At 44.8% G+C, this 17,844-nt stretch overlaps 1 protein-coding gene across 1 annotated transcript in view; it reads right to left on the minus strand.

Moving 5' to 3' along the window:
* LOC124556363 (zinc finger protein castor homolog 1) overlaps positions 1 to 17,844 on the minus strand; it is a 326,012-nt gene that overhangs the window by 87,169 nt on the left and 220,999 nt on the right. The gene's annotated exons all lie outside the window — the stretch shown is intronic.

The raw sequence follows: 17,844 nt of genomic DNA on the forward strand, positions 1-17,844 counted from the left end.
ATTACCTATTTGTGTAATGGCCATTTAACTATGAAGACGCAGGTTTCATCTTCAGCTCAGAAGGCACTGTCGTTTCTGTCAGTTATTAAGTCAACAGGGAAAGATAGGGATTATTTAACAAAACATTTTGAGTCTAATCAGGAATTCAGATCATGAGTGCAAAAACAAGTTTAACATGAATAGGTCACTAAGTAGTTATGTTTTCATTTTAGGAAGAACATCCATACTTCCTGTTCATCGTTACCTGTTCCTAACAAATTACGGTACAGATGTGATCGCGTAGCTGCCTGGTCAGTTATTTGCCCTTATCTGAAATAAAATTACTAAGAGACTGATTTTGTGAGTAACTGCGTAAAAACATGCCTGGCGACTTTATGAATTTCTCAGTCACTGCAGTTTCGGCGAAAATGTGCCAGATAAAACTTCCAGTAGAATGGGAGAGACAGCCAGTCCTGCTCAGAACAGAGCAACAATTGCAGTTGTAAAAATAACAGTGATCATGCTCAGGAGGAAAAAGGCCACATTCAATGAATCTCTATTGTCTCATTGATTCTTGACAGCTGAGAACGCAATGAATTGCGCATTGCAATACGAAATATGAATATCAGAGTACATGCAAGGTGTGATCACAGTGAACTATGGACTGAAGCGTACTGTTAAAGAGTACCGTTATGCGCACGGTATGGTACAACGCTACAGCATTTACCGTCCGATACATTCGACCGAATTATAAGTAGCCGCGTAAAAGGTCCGTCAATCGAAATTCGCTCAGCTAGCAGTGGCATTTGATGTCCTCGCATAAGATTGCCATTTCTCAATAACGTACGCTCTTGCACCATATCTAATGGTGCCTCCTACACAAAGAGCTTCCAAGGAACTACCAAAACATGGCCTGTATAGCTGACATATGTATCATCATGGTAACGTGTTTTTCGCCTGTGAAACAACCTTGCTGAAACAGTGCAACACACTAACTTCAACGACGATTTCACGAGACAGATGGGGCAGTGTCTCCTACACGATGAAAAAACTGAGCTCGAACAAAACACGCATAACATCTTTTATTCAATATGCAAATTGAAAGTTCTGCTGCGAACCCTCCTGTTACGATGGGCAGAATACGGTGCCGAGCTGAAACAGCTTCAGCTGTCGTAGGTGTATGACCATTTAGGAAACAGTCCATTAATTTAAAACTTCTTTGTGTGCTATACTGCCGAAAGACTAGTTTTGAAAGAAGGAACTGCCATGTAGTAGGTTACGAAATATAAAACAACTAATAAACCATATTCCAAGAATCAAAGACTGAGATACCAAATACAGTAATGAACTATCATTCTAAAAGACCAGTTCATAGAACAAATAAGAGGAAGAAAGATTAGTGAAGCAAGTAGGATGTGAAAAGAAGACAAGGGTGTAACCAGTGAAGAAATGTTACGAAGAAAACTCTCATGCTTCTAGTAGCGACATGAGGTATAAAAGGTAAGACTTTGTTATATTTCTACAATGAAGTCGGTGGATTCAAGGTGATTAAAACAGAAAGATTTTTTAACGATGTTTCGCATGAGAATCATTTTCCGCAACCACTACGGTTAATTTCGCTAACAGATACTTAGAAAAAATTGTGCGTGCACAGTTCGAGTCCACGCCATAGATTTTTCTTGAAAATATGGGTATAAAACAGTAACAAGTGTTTCGTATTGAAATGTAGGTTAGTTATCAATCTCTTTAATACAATGGGTACACAGAGTAATAAAAAGGGTTACAACAGATAAGACACAAGTCTGGACTGTGGCTGGCCGCTGTGTGCCCATGGGCCTGCCACGTAATCGTTTTTCGCCGTTAGTCGTTTCCTTATCGACACTGACGTACCTCTCGCATTCGCTAGCCACCTGGACTTTCGCACGCTTTTCTGATTCCTCGACTCAACAAGACGTTGGAAGTCTCCTGCAGAAATACTGAGTCATGCTGGCTGCCGGCCGCGGTGGCCGTGCGGTTCTGGCGCTGCAGTCCGGAACCGCGGGACCGCTACGGTCGCAGGTTCGAATCCTGCCTCGGGCATGGGTGTGTGTGATGTCCTAAGGTTAGTTAGGTTTAAGTAGTTCTAAGTTCTAGGAGACTTATGACCTAAGATGTTGAGTCCCATAGTGCTCAGAGCCATTTGAACCATGCTGGCTCTGTTACGAAAGTGCTGCCGGTGCAAGATTTTGTGGATGAACTGACTTCTCGATTAAGTCCCACAAACGTTCGATGACATTCATGTCGGACGACCTGTGTGACCAATTTATTAGCTCGAAATGTCCAGAATGTTCTTCAAACCAATCGCGAACACTTGTGGCCCGGTGACATCGCGCATAGTTGTTTGGGAACGTGAATGGCTGCAAATGGTCTCAAAATAGCCGAACACAACCATTTCCAGGAAATGATCGGTTTAGTTGTACCAGAGGACCCAGTACACTCCATGTAAACACAGCGCACACCATTATGGAACCACCACCAGTTTGCACAGTGCCTTGTTGATAACTTGGGTCCATGGCTTCGTGGGGTGTGCACCCTACCATCACCTCTTACCAACTGAAATCGGGACTCACCTGACCAAGCCACTGGTGCTCAGTCGTCTGAGGTCTAACTGATACGGTCACGACCCCAGGAGAGGAGCTGCATGCTATGTCGTGCTGTTAGCAAAGGCACTCGCTTCGGTCGTCTGCTGTCATAGCACATTAACGCCAAATTTTGCAACACTGTTCTAACGGATATGTTCGTCGCACGTCCAGTACTGATTTCTGCTGTTATTTCACGCAGTGTCGCTCGTCTTTTAGCACTGACAACTGTACGCAAGCGCCACTGCTGTCGGTCGTTAACTGAAGGCCGTCGGCCACTGTGTTGTCCGCGGTGCGAGTTAATGCCAGAAATTTGGTTCTCTCGGCACACACTTGACACTGTGGATCTCGGAATAATGAATACCCTAACGATTTCCGAAATGGAATGTTCCATGCGTCTAGCTCAAACTACCATTCCGTGTTCAGAGTCTGTTAATTCTTGTCGTGCGGCCATAATCACACCGGAAACCTTTTCACGTGAATCCCCTGATCACAAATGACAGCTCCGCCAATGGACTGCCCTTTCACACGTCGTGTACGCGATATTACCGCCATTTGCGTATGAGCAAGTCGCTATCACACGACTCCTGTCACCTCAGTGTAGACTGAGATACTGCGTTACTCAGCACTTCAAGCTGATTCAATGTATTAAGAACAAAAAAGCTCACTTGCAAGTTTTCAGCCGCAGTAATCGATCCCGCTTGAAAGTTTGGGTCATAGTTTCGACAGTACGCAGTTTTGACCTTCTGAAAGTACAGTTTCTAAATTTCCACGTGCAGCACATGTTTGTCATTCGCTCCGCCCCACTGCAGCTGCCTTATGCCTGAGCGCTAATAAAGTATTGTGCACTGGAGTGAGTTAGAGGTATCTGAATTACTGTTTTGAAACTGTTAACATCTTTTGTTCATTGTGTCAAACTATGTGCTGTTTCTAACCTGTAGACGGTACCAGAGATCTCCTTGCTTTGAACATTTTTATTTTACTATTCACAAATGCAGTGTAAACGAATAAAACGAATTATTGTCATTAAAGAAGTAGCGTAGCGCTGTTTAATTATTAACATCGCTGTTGCGCGTAATTTTCTTCAGAGTTTAAAGTTATCACTGTTAAAGTGACGTACATTTTCAAGAGAGGCGCTATTCTTAAACGTGACAGACATGGTTAAATTTTAGATAAATTATTAACTGCATTTCAAAATAATTCTGCAATCGCTTAGGTTTATTCATTTTGATTTTGGAGCGTGTATATAATTTCAGAATATCAGTACGAGGCTACAGTTAAAATAATGCTGAACATAGGTCTATATGAGGGTAAGGTTGAAACATTACGTACTTATACTTTTCGCGTAGAATAACATGTTCTCTAACAAGATTTCAAAACACGTTGGGCAGACGTTGCACTCCCCCTTCTTATTCTCTCGCCTTCAACATCCCTCGAATAGGAGAGCTCTGGTTGTCACTCCGCTATACAGTACTTGTTGCTCGGTCATTAGACGATAGCAGTGGGGTGGATCGAGTGGCAACAACTGGTGCGCGCGGAAGTTTAAAAGCTGTACTTACATAAGATGATGCAATTCTGCTTTTTTTTTCTTGCTTAAAATCTGTGGTAAGGTTAGCGATGTTTCCTTGTTAGGATAATTGCAGTGGAAAACTGTATGTAATTTTTTTGATCTCTCTGCTCTCGGATTACCTACTGTGAAACCCAGACACTACTACTGCAAAGGTTCTGACCTCTTTTGGAAATCACGACCAGCAAGTTCGAAAGTGATTCTTCGCGTTTTCTGCCGTTCCTAACATGTCAAGGTCACAGAGAGATGCCGGTCCTATCTGGAGATGGCGACTTTTAGTATGCCGTGATCTCTATGAGGGAGTTTGAACTCCGCGCGTGTAATCACTGAGAGGTGAGTAACGACGTAGGAGGAAGAGGCCTCGTGCGGCGAGGCAAACAGCAGGCCCGGCCACGTGTTGCGTGCCGGCCTGGGTGGACCGATCTAATTTTCCGGTCGGCGCGGCGTCGCGCATTGTTTGGGTCCTGGTCCCGCGGGAGACTACAATGCCCGGGTGACGCGAGCAGCCGCCGAAGACGCGCGCCGTTACTCGGCTCGCTTCACGCATTTTCCGGCACGAGCGCCGGCACACTGCTGGTAGTCCTCTAAGACAGGACTACCGGCAGCCCAGCTGAAACACCGCGAACACAATTGATAGCTCTGAGGATGCGAACTGTCCCGCTGGGTACTTCCCTTACTTACAAATAGCGAGCGTTAATGGACGGTTAGCTTCTGAAGAACACATGGCCGACAGATAATAGGAGAGTCCCTGCTTCGAACTCGACCTGGTGTCGTTAAGTACGTAGCAAGTCTTGTTTAGTAAATATGAATGTAATCTACAGTGGTTCTAAAGGGAAACAACGCAGAGGCCACTGATCGAAATGATGTAACACTGCATTCGTAATTGGAAATACTACCATTCAAATACTTGTCAAGCTATCATGATCTAGAGTTTTTTGAGTTTCTCTGGCGTATGGAAAGGCGGCAGACTATGACGGAGAAGGAAGGAAGAAATGAAGGCAGTAAATTCGGGTCTCGCTGACAGCGAGACTGTTACAGACAGAGCAGTAATTCAGTTGGATGAAGACGGAAAACGAAAACACTCGAAGAAAGGAAAATTAGAGTTTAATGTGCCGTCGACAACGAAATCATTAGAGCAGGAGCACAAGCTCGGATTGGGAAAGGACGGGGAGAGAAATCGAGCGTACCCTTTGCGAAGGACCATCCCGTCATTTGCCTGAAGCGATTTAGTGAAATCAAGGAAAGCTTAATTGGATGGCCGGTGGCCGGAAGGGTGTTTGAACAGTCGTCCTCCCGAATGCGAGCCCAGTGTGCTAACTACTGCGCCACCTTGTTTCGAACACTGAGTCTGAATATCTTGTCAGTACACTTTCGACAGTTTGTTCGGAGGTTTCATATCTAAGATTTTTCGGCATCTTCAAGGGTGTCGTGCTGACTAAACGTTCGCATTTGCAGAAATTTGCCGCATGCACCACGTCACAGAGCTAATGGTGGAACAGGTATCCGGTAGAGCAGCGACGCCAATCAGCGCACGCGTTGCCTACGGAGAGGAAGGCGTCGGTCGGTAGGAAGCGCCGCCGTGCCCCGCGGGCTGCATTAAAGTGTGAGCCTGCGCGCTCAGCGAGCCACTGCTTTAATGATGTCCACCAAACGTATTTTTTGTGGCCCGGCGAGCTTAATGCGAGCTTCTTTTGGAAGGGTGAACGGTCTCGGAACGCTCGGCCGTTGAAGACGATTTCCGCAGCACTTAGCTATCTGCGCCCAATGTACAGGAACTGGTGACGAAGTAACAATTTGTCCACGCCACTGAACAGCGTCAAAGCGGAAGCGCAGAGTTATACCACCACCATTGTGGCCTACAAACATGTAGGCTGATGGTCTATTCGACCAGGGCCAATTCGAGAACATTTTTCTACATAAGCAACTTATCATTTTCTCCTCACTCCACCCCACAACCACGGCCTTCTTCCTATTCACTCGTATACTTTCACCCGTGTCAGTTTTCGCTACTAATTCTGATACACACAAAATCTTGCAATTAGGCTTGGCGACCCCAGGCGGCCGCTGCCAATTGTCAAATGCCTTGTAGAGAAATCTTACAGTCGTGGCGCTCTGACGCCCCTCTCTGCTCGGCGCCCCAAGCAGCGGCTTGGGACCTTAAACCCGTTTTTGATTATCACCTCTCACGTCTGATAAGAAGTCACTCTCAAAATAGAAAAGCAAACAATGACTACATTCAACCACAAGATCACCCACACGATTTTCGTTGATACATTGTGGCGTAATGTCATAAGAGAGGAGGGCGAAAACAATTCGTAGAGTCCCTTCCGGAATTGAAATGGTCGTGATTATTGCACTTTAGGAACCGCATGTCAACTGGCATAGTACCTGTGACAAATCTTGGGTGGACTGTAGTATGAAGGGAGGAAGATTAGAGATAACTGAACGGAATGATGGTGGCCTTTTTTCGACGAACTATCTTAGAATCCGCCTCGTGTCGTTTAGTGAAATAACAGAAAATCTAACTTAGGAAGTTCGGCAGCGATTTAAACGCCAATTCTGCTGGAAACGAGTCTAATGCTTTAGTCACTGCACCCCGTTGCTCGGTTTTGCCGGCAATCCTGACCGGGATTTTCGTAATGTCTGTTACCTTTATTCCCAGCGCCACTATTTTGTTGACAAGCATTCCTCTTGTAGTTCAGCCAACTTCGATTACTTTAGTTTGTTTTCTTGATAAACAAAATTTCAAAATTTGCTCTCGAATTTTTTCAATGAACCCCAATGGAGCTTTTGTAGTATTCCAAGCTTGTGGAATACTGTTTGTGGTTCGCTGATCGAGTACGTAGCGAAGTCGTTGGAACTTTAAACGCTGGATTTCCATTCTGTCTTTATTAACTTCTCTTGGAGTTTGTTGGGCAGAGTAAGTAAACTGCAACTAAGTGAACGTTTTACAACTTGTCTTCCTTGTGGATACTGAAGCTATACCTCCGCCTCCGGCACGAGGATACTCATGACGCTTAATTCCTCTTTCAGCTTTTGACTTTCTAACAGATGACTTTGTCTAAAGTGACTATTCATAGCTCCCCATTATTTGAAATTTGTGGGTCAGCGGGACTTCGATTTTTTTGCAGGGCAATATGGGTTTTTCATTGACTATTATTTTATGGAATATGCTGAATGAGTGACGAAAGGAGTGAACCTTTAGATCGCATGCTTCCATTCTGTATGATGCGTATTCACTTCGTAATAAACCCATCTAAATAAATATCTCTCACAAGGGGACTAGAATTTCTGGCCAGTTGTCAAGTTATGTTTCATCGGGGCAAATTTTTAATCGAATTAAACACAGTTCACTTCCCCAAACTCGAAAAGTGAGTTGCAAACGTGCTCCACGTTTATAACCCAACTTCGTGAAATATACGTTTTATAAATATATTTACCAGATATACGTCCTTGGATAACTTTCGCAACGCATTCTTCAAAACCTACAGCGTTACAACATACGTCGTTCCGAGTCGCCGGGCGAGAAAGTACAACAAACAAACACGAAATGTAATTACGACCTTCCACGTACGGAACTGCTACGTCAGTAGAGGAAAAACAGGAGAGAGATTTTTTTTTAAGACGAGTACTGAAGACAGTAAGAGAGCTGACCCAACCACATGGCAGGCCATTCTCCGCTATGTTTTTCCGGTCGGCGCGCAGACGTCTTTGGAAATGGAGAGTGACAGATTCGAACGAGGCGGTGGCGAATGCGAGATGACGGGGAAGAAACCGCTTTGCAATGCACGACGCGGAGGTCGGCCCCCGCCTGTTTGCTTTATCCTCGTCGCTCCGGTGGCGCTCCGCGGCGCGAATGCGTCGGGCCGGCGCCGGCGCCGCCGACACCCGACACGCAACACGTGGCTCTGCGCCTGCCCTCCAATACACCAAAGTGCCCACCACGATCCTTTTCCCGTTACTCGGTGACAAGCATACACAGTGCCGACATTAACACTAGGTGGATTTGTGGAACCTCTCTCCAGATAAAGAGTGTGGCGTATATTCCTCAGTCCCTCGGGCAATTTTCCTTCGGGACGTAAAGAAGCAGAGTTTGTGAAAATTCGATTACTTTCTTCATTAATTTGTAAACCACACGCGAGTTTGTGAATCATTTGGGGGTTGAAATACTGTATTTTAGCGATTCGCAGCAGATATCCTTCCCGTGAAGTCGAGCTTATTGGGCAGTCTCCTGGACATGTGTAATGAGTGACAGACGATTTTCAGCTCTCTATGATTACATCATTAATACAAATACGACAGAACTCGAGTTGCAGGACATAACCCTAGGGGACTTCTGCGCTCATTTCCCTACTCCTGCACGTAACCACTCCTAAGGAAACCACGAAATTTCTGTCCTAAAGAAAGGAGAACAGGACTTTCAGAACGATGGAATTATGGCAACTGGTACGAAATGCTTCTTCTTCGACTAACTAGATGACGTCCGTTACCCTGAGATGAGACACATTCGGCACGCTGCAACTCCACGTTACACTGAGAGCGGCATTTCGGCGAGAAGAGACAGGGAAAAGCGCTACAGTGTGCACGCGTGCCCGTGTGAACGCACTCGGATAGGCAGCGAAGCCCTCACAATGCCCGGGGGAGCCGGCCGCCTTCGTTGCCAGCTGACGCTGCCAGCTAAGGTCACTCGTTACACTGCACGTGGCCTTCCCGGGACACCAAACTCATTTCGCCGCGAGAGGAGAGACAATGCGAGCAGGCCGCGGAAACGTCGCGTCTCCCTGATTGCTTCCATTAGTTCCGGAAGCTGCGGCCAAGGCACACCCAGGCGCCGCCATAATATTCGGAGCTGCCGCTGCATGATACAACTTCTGTACTGCTACTTTAAATATCCCCATGCTTCTCTCGGAACAACGGTTTAAAACTGAGAGAACAAGCAAATCGCCGGCCGGAGTGGCCGTGCGGTTCTAGGCGCTACAGTCTGGATCCGAGCGACCGTTACGGTCGCAGGTTCGAATCCTGCCTCGGGCATGGATGTATGTGATGTCCTTAGGTTAGTTAGGTTTAATTAGTTCTAAGTTCTAGGCGACTGATGACCTCAGAAGTTAAGTCGCATAGTGCTCAGAGCCATTTGAACCATTTGAACAAGCAAATCATATCTTGTTAGCGAAAAAAAAACAACGGTATCTGATAGACAGACTGTCCACTCTAACTAATCCTTTTCTCTCTGTGAGGAATCACTTAATATTCTAAACCGTTTATTACGTATACAAGTATGACCTATTCGAATAGCGTTTATGAGACAGGGAGGTAAGCCACACCTGAATCTGGATACTCTGGGTATTTTCTAGGCGATTTCCCAAATAGGTCAAATTCTTTGTCTATGTAGATCCACTTTACTAACTCCCTTCCTCTAGAGGAGATGCGTCCAACACGCGACCCACGGATCGCATGCAGCCGGTACAAAGCAAGTATCCAGCGCCCCGAGATATGTGCATCTATCGCACGACCGGTAAAATACTCGTCTTCTTGCAGTGTGGCCCTGGCAAGCTAAAGGGTTGGGCGCTACTGCTCTAGAATTTTAGTCCCTTGCACGCATTAACGATTGTATCACCTTGAGAGAACATATTTTGTCCTGGGTTTTCATTTGTAATGCCGCGATCACGTAGGAACCATTACACGCGAAACTTTCTTATATTTTTTTTAAACCATGCATGGTGTGACAGGAATATTCTCATAGGTTATTTTATAGCCAGCGTTCCTTTCCTGATCTGTTTAGAGATACTGAATAACCTGTAACGCGGCATCCTATGACGGATTAATTCCAACTCAGTGACCGCAGCAGACGAAGAAACACGCCAAACGTAATGCAAGTCGGTGAGAAGCCCGAGGTGTCAGGCCTGCAGCCGCGCCCGTCTTCCTAAAGTCCTTGGCGCGTAATGGGCGGCCAGGTTCTCGGTTCGATTCTAATGCGTGGCGTTTGCCGCCGGCGGCCGACCTGTGGTTAAGCACGCGCCCGCCTATCAAGGACTATAAGCATTTTAACCGCTTATACTAAAGCCCGATGGCAGTTTTAAAATGAAAATTAAGCCCAAGTTCCGAATAAAAACTTGGAAAGTCTCCCTAATGACCGGGTTGCATGCGTGTGCTACAGGTTCTCAGCCAGCAGAAATTACACACCCACTTTTTATGTTACATGGCAAAGAATGACTGCTTCCAAAGTAGAAATCCTAAGTACATACATTCTTGAGCATACGTGACGGAAGAGTAATTTTTAAGCAGGTATAGGAACGGACATCACCGCGAGTCTTTTTTACGGCACGGCTCCACTAGGCCCAAGAAGAAGACAAAATACTTTCCACATATTATAATGACAGCGTCCGGCTGGGCGCAGTGCCCAGATAACCACCGTGATTACGATACTTCGTCAATTTCGATCTCGAGCTGAACTCGATAAAAAAGAAAAATCGACACTTAGGTATACGGGAACGTGGCACACGCCGCGCGTAAGAACAAGAGTAAACACTCTTCCAAACACACAGAATTGGTACGCTCTCTGAAAGAATACTCCATGGAGCAGGTCTTCATTCACCTGGCTCTCCGGTTTCGTTAACAAAGAGGAGTATACAGCCTCGACGGCTGTTCTTTCCAGTACCGTAGTCACCCTCTAACATGACACACATCACATGATTAATCAGTGAATTAGTGATAATGATTGCTGCATATGTCACGGGGAACAAGACAGAAATCTGTGTTAATTACTGTACAGAGAATGTCGTTAATTTGTAGCTAATATAAAAAAATAATTTTTCAAAATAATCCCACTGAAGGAAAGTTACATTTACACTAAGTTACAGTTACACTTGTTCTACTCGCAAATCACAATCTATAAAGCACAGAATTCCATTATTAGTCGTTGATCTCTGAATAGTTCAGAATACGGTGGAATCAAATCGTTGCGGGGGGAATATACGTCGAGGGGCAGTTTAGAGCGAGAAGTCACAAACGTTTTTCACAGGAGAGTAATTCTACTGATCGTGAGCGATTTTAGAGAAACAGAAATAAATTTCAAAGAAATACAAGGGAACTCGAGCCAAGCATGCCTAATGCATTACTCCTCCGAGCAACAGTCCAGTGTCTTAACCACTGTGGTACAACTCGCTCGGTTTTATGTTTAGTCAACAACCTTGTCGCCGAAGACTTTGCGTTTACAGTTATACCTTTAGCAAAGCTACGGTGGAGAACCTCAGAAGGAGCGATTGAAATTACGTGCTCTGGAATCGAAACCGGTACTAGACGAAAGTTCAGTAGAAAGTCTAACAAACTGTTCCAGTTTGGTTCGTGTCTAGGTACAAACAATATAAGACGACAATGTTATCGAACAGGTATCGGATGCCATAAGCGCTGCGACGTAAAATCCTTCAGTGGACGCCTTCTGCAAGTGCCTGCCAAATAACCCGGCCACCTTCAGTTGAACTGAAGAGAATGAGAGAGAGAGAGAGAGAGAGACAGAGAGAGAGAGAGAGAGAGAGAGACCTCCTCATCTGCATACAATGTGTAAAAAATATTTAAATTATACATTCCGTTAGCTTGTCCTTTTAGACTTATTCCCACGGGAATGAATAATAACGCAGCTACCAGTGCCAGCACGGCACACCGGTACGAAGCTTTCGAGAAAATCTTAGCAGCGGTGAATAATATGCACGAATACAGCGTCGGTGGCGCTGCAGCGGCCGCATTAATCACAGTCCGTATTAAAGGCAATAAAAGCAAGGATTCCCCTGTATCTGGTCGCTGCCATCACCCACAAAATTATTTCCCTTACAAACACGCGAAATCTAAAATTGAAATTCTAGCATTCAAATATCATGTAAATCGCCTCTGAAAATTTTGCGCTTATAAATGTATTTGGATCCAAAATTCGCGTATAATACGACAAGAGCTCGTCGAGATATTTATCAGTGAAATTCGTGTATTCAGCATTGCAAATATGTCGGCCGGCTGTCCCAGCGAGTGATCGACGTCGTGGATTGTGGGACTGTGGACATCAAAACATGGGGACGCGCCTTCATTCTGAAAGGACAAGCGCTCGCGAGAGGTACAGAGTGTCACAACAGGCACAGAAGTCGATAGAAAAGTATGATAATGATGAAGTGAAATTGAAGACATGCGCGGAAAAACGGGCTAACCCTCGAATGTAAAAGCTTAAATATAAGTAAGTGCTGCCATCTGTTGCTGGGTACGGGGAACTATCAAAATTGAGGTTGGTCTCACACCTAAATATCACATTAGGATATTTAGGGGTGAGACCAATGTCAATTTTGATAGTTCCCGTACCAAACAACAGATGGCAACACTTATCTGTAAGTTTTTACATTTGAGGGTTAGCTCGTTTTTCCGCGCATGTCTTCAATTGTGCTTCATACCAATAATTTGGACGAGTTTCTCTGGTGAAGTCAACAAATATGTTGGCACAGAGACTAGTTAGGTGGTTTGGTACTTACAACGTATTCAGGTAAATGATATACCGAACGTTCATTCACCCGTTTCGATTAAGGTCTTTCTGTTCTTTCTGCTGCAGCTAGTCATTCCAGGCACCTGCCAGTTCATTCGACAATGGCAAAAAGAATAACGTCCATCGTTCACCCATCAACACAAACAGAACAGGGACACTGTCGTTACTGACATCTGTCACGAAGGAATGATTGACGATGAACCAGGAATGAAATGAAGTGAAATAACATACAAATGGGTTCGTGTGGCTCCTAAGCTAACTATGTATCAGACAACAAATCCAAAGGTCCTGCGCTCAATACCCAGTCCATTCTATGAGTTTTTCTCTCGCTTATCACTTCTCTGACCCACTGGAAGTTATTGGTTAATATTATGAATAATGTTAAGCTGTGCCGTGCTTCGGTATGCCTGTGAAACTGTAAGTCCTCCTATAACTAGCTGCGAAAATCAGTTCGAAGGCCGGAAGAAGGCAGGGGCATACCACTTCTAATACATCCATACCTAGTAAAGTGGCGTCGGGTACAATCCATCTTCGGGCTGAAGACATCTTTGCTTCACTGCCACGTGGAGTTAAATGAGAGAAGGAAGATACGTTGAAATTAACGTCGCGTTGTGGTCGACGGCATCAAGAGACGGAACATAAACCCAGTTAAGAGAAGGAAGCATCAAGGACTGGTTTAAAGAGCCATAGCGTCATCCGATCCAGATTATTAAAACCTAAATCAGGAAGTCCGACTAGGGATTTGAACGCCACGCGTCCCTAACACGACTGCATCGTGTAATTGTTAACCCGTTTAAGAGCTACGGGAGGGTTCCGCAATGACAAACTCTAAACTGACCGTTTGGACTTACTTCAGTGTGCCGGCCGGTGTGGCCGTGCGGTTCTAAGCGCTTCAGTTTGGAACCGCGTGACCGCTACGGTCGCAGGTTCGAATCCTGCCTCGGGCATGGATGTGTGTGATGTCCTTAGGTTAGTTAGGTTTAAGTAGTTCTAAGTTCTAGGGAACTGATGACCACAGATTTTAAGTCCCATAGTACTCAGAGCCATTTTTGAACTTCAGTGTCCACCACATCCGATTTCGAAACATCAAGACAAGTATAAACTTGAAAGATGGGACCGGGACTGGAATCTATGTGGTAACGAACATGCGAGGAACGAACCAGACTCAAAAAGAGCCTAGATGATAAGTATCATGCGTCGTCCTTTGCATGCTATTCGTATCTTAGCTACTGTTGCTAGTTACCGTGAGTAGTGTGACTACGCAGGATGAGCAAACAATCAACACTGCCGAAATAAGGCCGCTAATACTGGTGACAACCACAATGATAGAACTGTCCATAAACATCGTACACGGTGTTGCTGTGCGGTAATGCATGAGTGTTAAAGCTTTCGTGACCACTTGTTGACAAACTGCCTGTTGGCTTCGTCTCCAGCAACGGAGCGTGAAACTTTGACAGTGCCATCCACTGGTGCCGGCGAAACGTCAGAAGAATCATCAGGCGAACATCGGCCGAAGAATCCGAGATAGAAGCCAACAGGCAGTTTGCCACAGTGCGGTAAGTTTGCTTACTATGTCTCCTTACTGCACAACACATTTATCTGGACGGGGTATTGTTATGTTTATTTCTTTTTTTTACGTTTTTATTTTGTGAAGTGTCGATAAAATTATGCTTCACCAACATGCATTTTGTACATATACATGATTTCTCTGCAATTCGCGCTTCAGTGCCTGGCAGACGGTTCACCGAACCACTTTTTTTTAAAAACTTTCCTTAACAGGATCCAATAACGTTTTTCCGCTTTTTAGCACTCCTTCTATAGTGACAGCTTTGGGCCTTTCGCACTTGTCTTTTTCGAGTACATAGACACTAACGAAGACTTCCCAGTTTTTTTTTGGGTTGACCTGTATTCTTCCTAGCAAATGAAATTTTGTTCGCAAAGATTGTTTTTGTTTTACATCCAATTATTTTATGACATTTTTCATTCATGTTTTTGTGTATTTTTATTTGCAATTTACGCCGAAACAACTTTTCTGTTAACGGTTATTTCTGTGCCACTGAACTGCTGTCAGCCGATTGTTACCGTACATTCCTTGATATTATGAACAAATCTGCCACTGTATCGAACGTTGTTTTCGCGTCCGAGGACTCACGTTACATTTCGGCACTATTACTCAACAAAGATTCGCCGATTTTAGTATCTTGCCACTGACATACATACTCCTGGTTATTACCATCGTTATTACAATTTGATATACGAGCGACGTCCCAATGCCACGGAGACCTTCAGTTTAATTGCGGCTTTCGAATCGAGGCGGCGACATGTTAAACTTTTTTTTATCCGCAAAATAGTTTCGCAACACTTCAGGAGTGGCTATATCCCACGAAACTGGAGCAATAAACAGAATGCGACCCGCAGATCTGCAGACACAGCAGCGTTACCGTGGTAAATTAGAACCTGCATCGGCATTCAAAATTTGGTGTGTTTAAATACTCGCATGCCCGAATTGCTGTTTTTTGTTTGAGTCCCCAGCAGGTAATGTGCTTCCTGTGTAAGCTGCGCAGCGTTGTTACGAATGACCCACGCGTTGGCCGCGGACCCACAAGGGCGGAGCGCGCGTTCCCGAGACAGCGATGATTGCAACGCCGCAGCGCTGACGTCTGCCCATACGACTCCGTGTGCCGCCATTTGCACACAAAACATTAACTTGGGCGCTAGTTCGTTTCCTTGAATCCGATATGCGCAGCATTTTCACACACGCCCATAAATTATTCCGTATTTTGTCCCGCGGCGCAAACACGCGCACACGAACGCATTGAGGGCCCTCACAGAGGACGCCATTTACATAAGGCAGAGCCCGAAAAACTTGCCGAGTGACCGGGTTGGTGCTGACTTGCACCTCACAGTACGAGCCGCATTCCCTTAAGGTGGCAGGTCCGACTTTCATTATTCTTGCCAATATAGAGAACCAGTGTCCGACCACCTGAACCTGGTGTGTCAACCACGAGGATACCCTGCTGTTAGGCGGTTTCGTCTTAATGACCGACTCGAGAACTGGGCTATTAATATTATGCCGAGTACGCAATACGTCATAACTTTTTAATAACCAGAATGAAGCACGACTGACGCTATACAATACAGAGAAGGAGTAATCAAGAATAGGATACCTTATGATCAATTCTTTCTATTTCACTCGGGCTTTATTTTATTTACCCTGCATTCTAGAGCGGCTTCCTTCGCATGCAAACTTTGTACAATACAGTCTTATCGCACACTAGTCTACAGTCCCTTCTCTTCACTATTTATAAACTCACTTCAGCCTCACATTTACCAGTCAATGCAATCGGCGTATATAAAACAAATCTTGGACTTCCCAAATTTCCTGGTCGCCTAGTATGTATTAGATCTTGTGTCAAATCTCTTAATCTCTTATATTTCGCACTCTACTACTGCTTCAAATTCAAATGTGCTTTTGTAAGTACAAACAGGATCGCGGGTTCGAGTCCAGCCCCAGGCATGAGCACAAATTTTAAGGTGTAGGTACTATGTGTGTGCTCTATTCTTGCAAGTTGCGGAAGCATGTATAATGACTGGAAACTTAATAACAGAGCAAAAAGTTGCAGCGATCAAGGAAAATGTGTATTGTGGACTTTTCAAAAATGATTGAAATTGTCACGCAGCTATAAAGCTATGTGGAAGATTTGCTGAATGCCATAAAAATACAATCGGAAACTTAATCCGCTTCGGAACAAACATCGGGTAACTGACGGACCTATGGCAAGGTTCTTCGTATTTAGGTGCGTGGGCCAGATTTTAAGGCAACGGACTCGTTGTTAGTGGGGTGGACCCAAGCTTCTCGACTTAGATTTTATGTTGTTTTTAATAAATAATTGTAGGTGAATACCGGGATGGTTCCTTCAACAACACTACAGCTAATTCCTTCAGCAATAAGGCTATTTTCCATAAGTAATCTTTGTTCCACTTGGTGAATGCTACAGTAACTCTCTTTTAGATTTTTAGTAACATTTGCGCAATAATGTAGAACGTACAAAAGTTAAATGTAAGGATACATCATTCACATCTATATCTGAGAATCTGTGAAAATCGCATTTCATGTCTGAGAGTGGCAAGACTATATCGTTAAACCTAACCCGATTTACGATCGACAGATGTGACAGAAAAACGCCAAAGGATAAACGTAATTGTTGTAGAAACGATGACAAGAATCTGGAAGAGTTTGAATGTAATGGAATGGTGTAGAACAACTTGAAATGGAGGCGAGGAAGAAGAGACCGCTACTTAAAACGACCAACAGAAAATATACGGGAAAGAAGGAAACAGTAGGACCAGTGAGATAACAGAGTGAAACGGATGGGGACATCGATCAGGAACTGGTAAAGGTGTTGAAAAGGTATTCTGGAACAGATTACAAACAGCAATTGTTTCTTCAATTCACACATAAGTCTTCTTGAGGCAGAGATCTGCGAAGTGCAGACATCCGCTTTCATAGTTTTATTGATATGTTTGTTGCTCCTAACGTCCTAAGAAAACTTTGAGCTAATAAATTACGATTACATTAGCCAGCGTTGATTTCCTTTGGCAAGAAACTGAAAGCGAACAGTCCAACTCGTGCACAGAGGAACTTAAGATAGACTCGGTTAATAAAACATGTACTTCACAGTTGATATTTAGGAAACACGACGACTACCCGCTGTCCTTATATGTCTACCAAGGCCAGCGTTGAAAACGAGCGAACACGTTTGCGGAGAAATACGAGAACCGTGCTCGGGTGTAGGCGCGCTCTGCCGAAAGCTTTCGCAATACTTAATAACGCTCGTCCAGCGCAGAAAAGAGGCAGTAAGGCGAATTCAGATTTACATCACTGGATCGTGCGCACATTCCTCGAAAAACGAGCGGGGACTTCCCCAAACGAGTGTGCCAGAACAGCCGGCGGCGACGACGTCGCCCATTTGCATTTTCTCGCCAGAAAAAGAGAAGAGAGCCTCACCGCCAGACGAAGAACACATTTCCATCCGAGTGTGAAGAAAAATGAAGACAAATTGATTAGGCGAGATCGCGAACGCACCTCAGGAATTGCCAGGCTGAGCAAACGATCTTTATCTTCACACGGCGCAGATGCTAATGAGGGCAAACAAGGTCAATAA

This window comes from Schistocerca americana, chromosome X (assembly GCF_021461395.2).
Source record: "Schistocerca americana isolate TAMUIC-IGC-003095 chromosome X, iqSchAmer2.1, whole genome shotgun sequence".
Taxonomy (NCBI): Eukaryota; Metazoa; Arthropoda; class Insecta; order Orthoptera; family Acrididae; genus Schistocerca; species Schistocerca americana.